Source organism: Ixodes scapularis, unplaced genomic scaffold, assembly GCF_016920785.2.
Source record: "Ixodes scapularis isolate PalLabHiFi unplaced genomic scaffold, ASM1692078v2 PGA_scaffold44__24_contigs__length_19508400, whole genome shotgun sequence".
NCBI lineage: Eukaryota > Metazoa > Arthropoda > Arachnida > Ixodida > Ixodidae > Ixodes > Ixodes scapularis.
The window spans coordinates 19,382,320-19,395,460 of NW_024609873.1; the positions used below are offsets into that span (position 1 = coordinate 19,382,320).

The 13,141-nt window shown below is 44.9% G+C and overlaps 1 non-coding gene across 1 annotated transcript; it reads left to right on the top strand.

Moving 5' to 3' along the window:
- The first annotated feature begins 338 nt into the window (after nucleotides 1–338).
- On the top strand, nucleotides 339–411 carry Trnar-ucu. The gene has a single exon. It is a non-coding gene; the product is annotated as a tRNA-Arg (tRNA).
- The last annotated feature ends 12,730 nt before the right edge of the window (nucleotides 412–13,141 follow it).

Sequence of the window (13,141 nt, forward strand, 5' to 3'; positions counted from 1 at the left end):
CTTTGACACAGAATGATTGACTCCATGGGATCCTGTAGCGTCAGCTTCGATCGGATCATCGGTACGAAACGGAGTATTCAGTTTGCTATTCAAAGCCACAGAGCTGTGTTCCCGTCCCCAGATGAAACACTGCAGCGCAGCACGTCCATGAGGTTAGCGGCTCATTTTTATGAGAGGACACGGTGCAAATCAACTTGAAATATTGGGACACGCTATTGAGACCTACACTTTATCAGCTGGCATCTTGACAAAGTGAGCGCCAAAAACCACGAGGCAACTGATAAAGACTCGTATAGTTTTCTTTTTTCTCCATGTTTCCAATTGCGCCGTTCGTACCGGTTCCTGTGGCGCAGTGGATAGCGCGTTGGACTTCTAATCCAAAGGCCCCGGGTTCGACCCCCGGCAGGAATGACTCTCGGGTGCTTGTTCTATGGTGTTTGTATAATGTACCCGCCATTGTTTTTGTTTTTTAATCTAGGATATCATTCTTTTTCAAATTAAGGCTTTAAAAATTCATATCTAGAATCAGCCAGGCCACTTTGGGACGCAGCCATCTTAAATGTCGTCGCTTCTGGTATGCGGTAACACATTGTTTTGATCTTTTCACACCGCTGAAGGGTGTTTACGAAAAATTCGTGATTGTCACACAATCCTTGTCTGCCTCACCTATACTATCTCGGATATTCCAGGTTTAAATTATTTATGATTTTTTGTCCCGCATACCACATGCGGAACCCACGGGACTGAGATCAACACCAAACAGAAAACGTCTTTTTCGCCCGCGCAGCAGAGCAATGACTAGCGTAGTGGGAATTACACTGCCATGGTCCGCAGTTATTTTCAACCTTATAAAATACAATTTTCATTCAATGCACTCATTAAGGGAGCTTATGCTCAAGTCTAAAGTGTCGCTTGCTTGCCGACAAATATCCGGAGTGTTTTCGCTATTGTTAAAGTTTCATATATCTGTGACTGTGAGTCAAATATTGCGGAAATTAACTAAATCTATATTTTGTACATTTAAAATTTTTTACAAATATCTAGATCATACTTTTCTACAAATACACTAAAGGAGCTAAAAATCGAGAAAATATATATAATAAAAGTGAAACTATCCCGCATGTTTACGTTTGTAAAATAATCTAACTATCATTGAATTCTTATTAAACAAGATATTACGTTATAACTTAGTTATATCTATGGCTCTTGCTTTCTTGTGTTATGTTGCACAAGTGTTTTAAAAAGGACATGAGACGATTTTTCTACTTTCGCTAAATGTTACTGAGAATTACTCCCCAAGGTTAATAACCGCAAGAAACTTGCCTTAGTTTTTTTTTTTTTTTTTTTTCTTTTTTTTTGAGCTATAATTAACAGTTTAAAAAAACGGAATTCTTATTTTTTTAACTTCGAGCAAGAAGACGCGGCCAAGTGGTCTGGTGCCTATCCTATGTCGTTAACGTTAATCACAGCCACACGCTGGGGTTGGCAAAGTAAAAAACGCCTGCTGAGCTCCAGGCACTGTTAGAGTTCGGCTGTTCTCATCACCGCAGTGGTTGGACACGAGCCACTACCCGAGTGTCCGCCGAGGCATTGATTGTCACGAGCCGAAGTTGAGTGCTCACGCACTTATCGTGTCCAATCCAGGAGCCACGCTCGACTGCCGTGAAACGGGTGGTTTCGATCCCACAGTTCCGTCAGCAACCTTTGCGAAGGCAAGACTGAAAGAAACAGTCCCTTTTATCCTCGCGATCACCGCGATCGCGATCACCGCGATCAAGAAGCTTCTGAATCTGTGGAGGTGTGTGCGAGTACACTTGGACCGAAGTATATATTGGACCCGTACGCCTCTACAAATGTATTACCATTCCAACAAATATAATTATGTGGTTATTATAGATATAATTAAAAAAACTAATTCATAATTAATAAAAGTGCCTTAATGTAAAATTGAACCGCTAGGTTCAATTTTACATTTTTTTCAATGTTCGATGAGTGTTTGCTTTGAAATTTTGCTAGTGATTAGAATTACATAAAGAAGCGGTTATATTTTTCAATTTTGTTGTCTTATCTGTTATTTGTTTAAGGACTGGAAAGCTCGCCTCCAGAAAGATTCTTATAGCATAGCCTCCTCTATGCTGACAAAGCCTGGCAGATCGCCACGAGACGCGGCCGCCGAAAGTCAAAAGGTAGTGCGGCAGACAGCGGATGAGAGGAGAGGCTAGGGTGCCTACATGTCTGTCTGTCTCAGTGTGAAGACATCCATTGTTGCACTGAATGTGCCAGCGCGTGACACTCTCGCGCACTCGGTGCGTGACTTGCGCGATAAAATGGCGTCTATGCATTAGCCAAAGCTGCGCGCTCGAGCTGAGTAACACCGTATTGCGCGCACTTCAAAATGCATAAAAAACGATTGGGCGTGAAAATGGCTGAGATGTCACCACTCAAGCAAAAGCGCGCATGTGTATGAAGGCACTCTAGGAGAGGCTAGAGTGCCTTCATACACACGCGCGCTTTTGCTTGAGTGGTGACATCTCAGCCATTTTTCCGCCCAATCGTTCCTTCTATGCATTTTGAAGTGCGCGCAATCCGGTGTCACTCAGCTCGAGCGCGTAGCTCTGGCTGATGCATAGACGCCATCTTACCGCCCAAGTCACGCACCGAGTGCGCGAGAGCGTCACGCGCTGGCACATTCCGGACAACAATGGATGTCTTCACCCTGAGACAGACAGACATCTAGGCACCCTAGGAGAGGCATGTGACGGGCGCCCCGCTGCGGCTTAACGCCTAAACACACTTGTCCCGAGCGATGGAATGTCCGCTCGTGCTCCTCACGTTCCTCGCGCTCCCGCTTCCTTTCTTGTCGGGTTTGAAAATTATGTTTCGGGTCCTCGCCACAGCAGAAGCTGTACGCCGAATACTAGAAATGCTCTTTGCTACCAGATCCTCGTGTTGCAAATCTGCGACCGCAGACACTCTGTGGCTCCATCGCCGAACTGCCAGGCTTTATGAGTAAAGAGGAGGCAATGGTTATACCTATTAGAATGCAAGTTACGCGATGAATTTATCCGTGTTTTGTATTTTGTTGTTACAACTAGACACGTTTCTTTGCAGTATTCGTGTCTATAGATATGGTAGCTTGGCCATAACCGACACAATACGTGACAGGTCTGCATGCACCGCCCAGAAAGCGCTCAACTCTCGTCCTCATGTTAGCTTTGCTTCGAAACGTATTTTATTTTCTGACCGGCGATGCCAAATTGCTCCGCTGCACGACTGCCCTGAGGGCATGGTGTGCGCTTCGTCCTGGGTAAAACTATAAAGTCGCTGAATCCAGGAAAAGTATCGCCATTGCCTTCCCTGCCTGCAGGCTTAACACAAGCAAATACTAACATACAGACGACCAAAACCGTGCAAGGCGATTGACTAATCGGTCTCAGTTACTATGGCAATCGCCATTTCGGCCTTTTCAAACCTCGAAACTCCGTGGGGGTCGTTCTAATCCACTCGCACCAAGATAATCATGGAGTATCATCGTACTGAAGGCGTTCCTCGCCGATTTAAGCGGCTTTGGCACTGTGTAGGTAATCAGATCACCAATAATGCCCATCTGCACAGATCTCTTACAACTATATTGTTCTTCTTGTGCGTTTCAAAACAGAAAAAAAAAAAATATTTTTCAATGCCTCCAAGCACCGACACCGCATGTGGTGGTGGTACGAGGATTAACGCTTGTTTCGCCGGTGTGTTGGTAGCAAACTCTCGGTATTCGCGGCGAGAAGTTTGGGTATCGCCGGCTGGTGGAATTTTTTTACAACCCAGAGTGAGGATAATAGACCCTTTCCGAAATTCAGTGCCATCTGGTGGTTTGTAAAGCAGTTCAGGTTTTGTCATATCAATGGGGGAAATGAACTTGTATCGGCACCGTCACTTTCGCAAGTCAATGGCATGCGAGGAATTGTCCAGTGTGAGTCCTTTCTCAATAACTTTCAGTTCGATGGTGACCAAGAGCCTGCATTCAGAACAAAGCTCCAACGCACTCAGATGCCGAAAATTGTATACACCAAAGTGCTTTAAAGCCGATTGTGTTCCGCCCACAGATTGACTGAATCTGAGTTATTAGAAATAAACGCTTACGCAGCTCTTGTGATCCATTCCTACGTCGCGTCGTACTGACCGCCCGATTGTACAGGCCTCGCAAGATCCGCTTAGGAGCATCTTCAACGTCTTCCTTTATCAGTCACTAGAAGGCCGCCATTGGTATGGCACAGATGCCGTTCCACAAATGATGATAGCGATCAAAGTGTCCAGACTGAATTTCGGAAAGGGTCTATTTGACTTCCTCTGGTTGTGGAAGCACATGCAATACCAAGCTTTTATGCATTATGGAAATAAAACATAACCGCGCGCGTAGAACGTGCACAACCCAGAGTGGGGTAAAGCCCCTCTATTCTGGAAAAAGTGGCGCCATTCATTGTTGTGGAAATGCTCGAGGCACGTGCCGCACGACACTTCTTGGAAGAACATGGCATCTGAAATCTACCACAGTGCTGCGCAGTGCCGCCATGATCTTCCCAAGGACTGCACGTTGCACGTACGTGCCTCTTGCACCGACGCTCCATTCGCTACTTTTAAAACACAAATGAGCTTTAGAGTGAGGGAAACAAAAGGGCCCCTACTGAGCTTCGCACCGAGTGGTGAGAATACAAGAAACGTCTCTCTAAGGAGTATTCACTGGGCGCCATATTTGTGGGTGCTGTTTAGAGCGCATACTCAGAACGAGCCCACATTATTAGGCTGCTAAGACCGGCATTCTTGAGGGTGTGGTATGCACGCTGAAAAAGAACTGTGGAGGCTCGCCATCAGCACGCGGTCAGCTGTCGCGCACACAGCTATGGCCGCCAGTGAAAACTCTCTAAAGGTGGTATTCACAGGTGACCATAGTAGTGCCCGCTGGTGCAAAGTGCGAGTTCACGATGAGCTTCCACAACGCTTCAGGAACATGCACTTCACACCACGAAGATTGTGAATCTTCTCGGAAGATAAGTGGGGTACCGTTTTGAGCATGCGCGGCGAACTCTACGCTCAAGTATGGTGCGCAATGAATATAAAGCTACCCGGCACCAGCTAATTTAGGTCGGCTGACCAAATTTGGAAAAGTCAAGGAGAAAGTGTTCATTTCATGAGCCAAAATGGTGGCCATGCGGGGAGCTTGGCGCTACTTTCCCACGATCCAGTTTCTTTAGGCCATAATGCTCATATATCATACAAAAGACAGTCTGAAAACATGAGTCACCGCAATATCCGTGGCTCGAATGCCGCGGGCCATGTTTTTCATTGGACTCGTGGCTATGCGGCACTCGAAGCACGGATGTCGCAGTGACACGCGTTTGAATCTGTACTCAGTCTATCTTTTGTACAGTGTATAAACAGCGTGACCCCGACTTGCTGCTCCTAGATAAACTGCATCACCTAATGCGCTTGGTGCCATCTACGTGAGCAACCTAGCGCTCTTTGTGCCATCTATGGGGCAACTTGGGAGCTCCGCGCGTTGCCCATCGTGGCTTGCATTGATGTCACATCAGCTTCTAGTGCGGTCTCTTTTCGGCGCTCGATCCATGCTCGCGCACAAAAATATTCTAAGCCAAAAGTAAAAAAAAAAAAAAAGCCTTTCCTGCCACACGGTTGTGGGACAGAAATGATGTGCGTGGCGTTTATTTATATTGTCTTTCTGCGTTGCGTACTCTCTAAAAGTAATGGTCTAACGTTCTCACCATAGTATATCTCTCATAAAAAGCGAATTAGCAAACGTTTGGAGCGGAAGCTAATAGTCTTGCTGGGCTTGAACATTTGCCTACCTTAAGCTTTAACCACAGATCCCTTGAACCATAAAGAACCACGAAAACAGTTAAAGTCATCGCAAAAACAACAAAAGAAACTTTATTATATTATTTATTGCAACAACAGATTCAAATTGATGTTCACGCAATTTCCAGAAGTTGCCTCTCTCGATCATTAAAGAAGTCAACTAGCGTAAAAAAAAATGATAAGGTAAATTAAAGATAAGAAGTATGAAGAAAAAAATGGAATATTTTCTGAATGATTTTGAAAAAAAGATGTAGCAAACAAGTGCGGTCTATCTTGCTACCGTCGATTCTTTTTCGGGGCTGCAGGTGTACTCACTGTGTTTAACTTCAGCCGCGTAGCGCATGATCAAACTGAAGCCCATGCACACGGTACACGGGAATGAGGGCTACCAGGCTACGTGAGGAGGGGTCGCCGCCCTGGCACGCATCGAATGCGCCTCACGACGCTTAACACGCATCAACAGCTTTTCCTTGGGGGCTTCCACTTTCCACATCGTCGCATCTCTGATCAAAACTGCCCTCACGCACGTGCTTCCCCTCGAACTGGTGCCGGTTGCGAAAAGGGCAACATCGATTCCCCAACGAAAAAAGCGAGGTTCGCCCCAGGGAACGACACGTTCGTCGCTTCGTCTGAAACTTGGTTTCCGTGGCGCGTGACGAGCTCCCAATTCGTGGGACTCAACTGACGACGGGCAGACGACGCAACGAAAAGAGCCGTTCTCCGCTCCCTGGGGTGTCGATCTGACAGCTCTGTGATTCCGCGGTCCGCTAGGACATCTTGAAGAGGTATCTCTCGCACGATGGCCACGGGAAAAGGAGGTCGTCGATCGATTCATTGTTCGTTTTGCTGGAGGAGCGTACAGAGAAATACGCTGTCGGTTATAAACAGGTCCGAACATCGTCAGCGTATCATGATCTGTATTGAATGCGTGCTGTTCACGAACCTACGTGTCGGGAGATTTAGGTAACAATGACGGGGTTATATGCTGCATTCACCCTGGCGCTCCAATCTCAATCGCGAAGCGGATCCTACCGTTTTCATCATCACATGTGCGTGAAACTGCACAACTCCGGTCGAAAACGAAAATAAATGACTGTATCGCTTTTGTGGCACGAGATATGATCACAGCCGAAATATTACCTAAAAAGTAAAGCCGCGGTACTCCACGAAAACTGATTTTAAAGATATGACCAGCTATTCATTAGCAGGCGGCAAGCGTGTTAGCTTTTAGTCAAGCAGCACTGGGCGACGCGCAACGCAGCATCACCGTGACGTGACGTCGCGGCCGTACAGCTATCATCATTGTTGCCATCCTTCTATAGCAGATAGTCTCATTTTTGCCGTAGTCGCCCGAAACAAAACTTTGAGCCGTGATATTTGTGAAACTACGCATAATATCGAAAAACAAAATAATACCTTGCATTTCAGGAACACTGACTGAGCTGAAAACGATCGTAATCTCAAACTCGAAAATATTTATATTTTTGAACTAAACGCAATTTTTGAAAGAAAATTTGTTTAGCTTTTTTTCCCAAAATCTTTTTAAACAATTTTTCATCGTAGAAATACGACCTAACAAAAACCGAAACTAGGGTGCAACTTTACTGATCCGCCATCTTGTTGTTACGTTAGATGTTATAGACATCAGCACATAAGCAGCTTGAGCCAGTTTCGCTCAGCTTTAAAAGCAGTCAGAAGGGCGCTGCGATTGTCCCTGGAAAATAATGGACTACGAGTGATCAACGAAGAAAAAATATTTTAATATTTCGAGTACGAGATTTGAGATGATTCTCCGTTCGCATTCAATCCGCCGGCATCGCCTACTAGGGGACCTTCCTTGGGGCTTCATGCGCGATCCGGCGACCTCTGGACCCCGATGCCACATCAAAACAATGGTGTGGGAAATTCTATTTTGATAACAAGGTGTAAGTTGTTTTCTAGCACGACGTGCACGCTAGGATCCAGCGTTCGCGTCGAATTCCTCGGACCCACTTCCGTCGCAGTCGAAAACCAAAAACATGTACCGCGGCGGAATTTCCTCGTAGGGAAATTCCGCCGCGGTACCCCACAGCCAATCACCAATTCCCCCAACCTCTATCACATCCAGCAAACAGCTAGACGCAATCAACCAGACGCAATTTTAAAACCAGGGATGGTTACTATATATATATATATATATATATATATATATATATATATATATATATATATATATATATATATATATCATTAAGGTAGCAATGCGGAGAAGTTCGTTCATGACCTATTTAATTAAAAGCAGCGCTTGAGAAGACAGAAACAAATAGAAAATTACGCCAGGACGAGCGCTTAACTATCAACTAAACATTTATTAAAAAAAAAAAGGCTCAAACAGGAAACAACTTTAGAATCTTAGATTTAGTTCGGTTTCTGCATTTAGGGTGGTTTCCTTGTCCCTGTATTTTTGCGCACTGTTTTAATTTATTGAGCTCACTCTCACTAAACAACACGTCATGAAGTAGGGAGCATCGTTCACTCTCGTACACAACATTTTACGTCCCGAGTGCTTGTTGCGAGTAGATGGGCAGCAAGTGATTCGGAGGTGTACGAGTAAACTTCAATATTCCTTTACATAAAAAAAATGCATGTTTATATGATATATTTCATAGATACACCTACGTTTTGATAGTTGGTACATGTGAAAATTTTATAAAAGTAAAAGTTTCGCCATGTAATAATATTCAATATGCATGTAGCGGTCTGATCGCCAGTGTGAATTAAGTATTAGGGTGTAAGATTTCTCGTAATGCGTTATTCGCGACTCCAGCAAAACGGACGTCGCCAAGCGGGAAAACCGGGAACCAGCCGGTCCAGGTCGCTCCGCGCCCCTCCGCGTCTCTGGTAGCTTTCGCGGAAACGTGTTGTCGGCGCCGTGGCGAACGATGTAATTTGACGAAGGTCCGAATATTTCTTGAGTTTACCTGAGTGATCACTAGTGTGGTGAAGGCTCAGTAGATTGTTTTCTTCTATTACGTGTTTGAAAGCCCGTTTACTCCACAGCACACGGTCGCGTGCTTTCGATTTCTTGGATGGGGAGGAATCACGGAAAACTTTTTGATTTCTTGTCTGTCTCGAATCACATTCAAAGTGACGACTACTTGGTAGCTGATACTGGAGGGAACATCAATGTTGCAGTCAAGTGAATGGGAAGGTTTGATAGCTGCTTTTCTTGAGTTTGGTTGTGTTCGGTTAGCTTCAAGTTTGAGCCACCCACGCCGGTCGGTGCGTTGGCTATTCATCTTGGCTGCTTTTCGCCGAAAAAGCCTCTGGACCACAATGAAGGACTTGGGCTGATTTCGCAATTACTTGATTCAGGAAAACGTGCTCACTGCAAATGATGAATGAGGGAAATTATCTGTTTTCAAAAGGTGGGAGACAAGTCTCGCAACGTTAGATGCTGTCACGGCATTTTGACCTATCGCGCCTCCAATATTTGTATTACGAGGACGTCGAACCCAGCAACAATATACGTCTACATTGGTCAGGTTGACCGGCCACAAAGAAATACTAATTTTCTCCGTTCAATGCCGAGAGGTTTTGCGCGGATCTTCAATGAACACTCTTTTCAGTTTGTCCCCGTGCTGCCGGCTATAGAACCATTTGGTTAAGTTTAAGTAGTATGTCTCCGTCTGTCAAATATACTTTTATTCAGCAGCTCACCTAATAGCTAGTCAACTAAGCTCACATTTCAACCCGAAGAATATACTAATATAGCTTTAGTGGGACCCCCATAGTACGTAATACAATACATAACCCGCTCGTCAAAATGAGTTCTCGATTGCTACTAAAACCTGAATTGAAATACGAGTATCAGCTGCTTAGTAAGGCGCCGGCGGGTTAACATGGTCCTTGGCTCAAGAAGCGGTTGCTTAATTTTCGTAATTTTCCTGCAGCCTGTGTTGTTGGCCGAGCAGACGACTGGAGCTGTTTCGTAAACGCGGATACGCACAAAAGCTCGATTTCGCGGACAGATAAGTCGCATGGTCGAGGCATGCGAGTTAGCTGAAAAGTTACTCTCTGTGGAACAATTCTATAGTCATCGCCGCTTTCCTTAGATGATCAAAACTGATTAGTATATTACCGTCTCTCCGGAGCCCATAGTTTCGGTTTTGAACGAAATCTCCGAAACGAAAGTTTGACACGAAAAGAACAAAAAAACACCGGCAAAACAAAACTATGCTTTGCAAGTTTATCTGCACCGGATACACTTAACCGTCTCAGTTCAAATACCTATAAAACTGGGCATTAAACAAAAGAAAATCTGTTAAATTGAACGCGCCACCTGTTCAGGTGGCCCGGCCGAGCCGCCGCGACCTGGACTCAGCCGCCATGTTTGTTTGTTGGGGGCGCCCCCTATAGGTCGCTGGAGTCGCGAATACGCTCTTTTTAAAGATTATTCGGTGATCGCGCGTTCCGTCTAACCGTGCCCAAACCATCAAAACGTCGATGATATGTATGTCTCTAGGCAATGGTATGCTTGCCTATGGTATCCTCCACTGCGGCCGGTGACTGCGCACCTCCACCAAGATGTCGCGAATGACAAGTGATGAGGCGGCGAATGACTGAGTAAACTGAACGTTTAATGGGGCGAAGTTGTTCCCAAAAATGAAAAGAAAAAGAAAGATCACAACAGAGCGTCGCGGGCGTCGAAGGCGGAGAAGCAGCAAGATCCAACTCCGAGGCGAAAACTGACTGCGGCTCGCCACGCGGAGCCCCTTATGTACACGCGTGAGGTTCTGGAAGATTCGGCATAGAAGGTTCTGCGTGTAGAACATTCTGACCTCGAACAAGCAACACGGTTCTCGAATTTCCCAGAACTTTACTTCAGAGTCAACAAAAATGCGTCCCCGCGGCCAGGAATCGAAGCCTGTCTTTCTGTGTGGAAGGCACGCGCGTTAACCGTTAGACCACGTGCGCGCTGCCTACTTAGTCTGCTGCGCTCGCGGCAAAATCATGAACACTCGACGAGTTATTTTGCTTTGTAGTAAGGGCCGAAAACTGGGGGCTATTATTACCAGCAGAAGAGTAGCCGCGAAGAAGGCGGAAAGACTGTGAGTGCGGAGGCGAGCTGGTGGTAGCTAATGAGACGTTCCCATCTGTTTGTCGGTTCCTTTAACTAAAATATTCCCTTTTCGGCACCATCGTCTCAGTTGCTAAACGACATGAAATCGATGTAACCACTCTATCTTTACCTTCCCTGTTTCAAGACCCATAAAATTAGTTGTTAAAGTCAACTTCTTTTTTTTTTTTTTGAGGGGGGAGGGGGGCGGGGTTTTGAACTGAACCAATAAAGAGCATCTGTCACGCGTCAGCGAAAGACTGAGGATTAATTTTCATCAGATAGGTATCCTTCAACGTACAACCAAGTCCTCGATTACACGCCGCTTCCTCCGCAATAAACGGCCGTGCGGTTACGGGCACCTCGGCGGGAATTCAAATCCGCCATCTGGAAATCTATACACCGGAGCTTTGCCTCAGAGCCAACCAGGACGGCAGGAGTTGATGAAGATCACTAAGATGCGTCCAGAAGCTATATGCTTTTAACAGGCGAGAAAGGAGGTATGAAGGGAGAAACTAGCTACCCTAGTGAAAAAAAAAAAAATATTATGCGTATAAGAAAAGGTCCAATAAACAGATATGCTCTGATAATATCATATAAGAGCATATGAGAGCCGTATAAGAAGATACTACAGGTTTTCCCGTTCATTTTAATCTAAGTGACGATCAATTTAATCCCAGGGTCACTCAATTTAATCGAAGCGCCATGCAATTTAATCCAAGCGCCACACAATTTAATCCCGGGGTCAGTCAATTTAATCTACAATATATATATGCACTTATTGTGTTCAGTGGTCGTGTTTTGCTTACACATTTGGTAACTTAGAGCAATTGTTTATACAATTTGAATTTTTGGGGGACAATTGATAATTTGTTTATTAATGTGATTACATTGATTTACTAGTCCCACTATTGGTGAGGCTTAATAGATATGTTGGTTACTCTTCTTAGAGCGCAGCTCTTAGGCACCCGATTCCGGCTTAAGCTGCGTCGGCGTAACTACGCTGTGCATGATGGGTAAATTCCCCCGCTAAATTTAGCGGAACATTTTCCCCGCTAAATCTAGCGAAAAATTTTCCCTGCTAAATCTAGCGAAAAAATTTTTGCAGCTAGATTTAGCGAAAATTTTCCCTGCTAAATCTAACGGAAAATTTGCCCTGCTATATGTAGCAGAAAATTTTTCCCGCTAAATCTAGCGGAAAGGTTTCCCAGCTAGATTTATCGAAAAGTTTGCCCCGCAGAGTTTAGCGAAAAAGCTTCCCGCTAAATCTAGCAGAAAATTTTTCCCGCTAAATATAGCGGAACATTTTCTCTGCTAAATCTAGCGGAACATTTTCACCGCTATATTTAGCGGGGAAAATTTCCCGCTAGACTTAGCAGGGAAAATTTTCCACTAGATTTAGCGGGAAAACTTTTCCGCTAGACTTTGCGGGGCAAATTTTTCGCTAAATCTGCTGGGAAAATTTTCCGCTAGATTTAGCAGGGAAAACTTACCGCTAGATTTAGCAGGAAAAGCTTTTCCGCTAAATTTAGCGGGAAAAAATTACACTAGATTTAGCGTAAAAAAATTTTCGCTAGACTTAGCGGGAAAAATTTTCCGCTAAATCTAGCTGGAAATTTTTTATACTAGATTTAGCGGGTCAACATTTTCCGCCAGATTTAGCGGGAAAAAATTTTCCACTAGATTTAGCGGGGAAACTTTTCCGCTGCACTTTGCGGGGCAAATGTTTTGCTAAATCTAGCTGGGAAAATTTTCCGCTAGATTTAGCGGGGAATACTTACCGCTAGATTTAGCAGGAAAAAATTTTCCGCTAAATTCAGCGGGAAAGTTTTACACTAGATTTAGCGGGGGCAATTTTCCGCTAGATTTAGCGGGACAAATTTTCAACTAGATTTAGCGGGGAAACGTTTCCGCTAGACTTTCCGGTGCAAATATTTCGCTAAATCTAGCTGGGAAAATGTTTTCACTAGATTTAGCAGGAAAAATTTTCCGCAAGATTTAGCGGGGAAATTCTTCCGCTAAATTTTGCGGGGAATTTACCCATCATGCACCGCGTGGTTGCGCCGACGGCGACGGCGACGCCGACACCGCTTAAGCCGAAAACGGGTGCCTAAGAGCTGCGCTCTAAAAAGAGTAACCAACATATCAATTAAGCCTCGTCAATAGTGGGACTAGTAA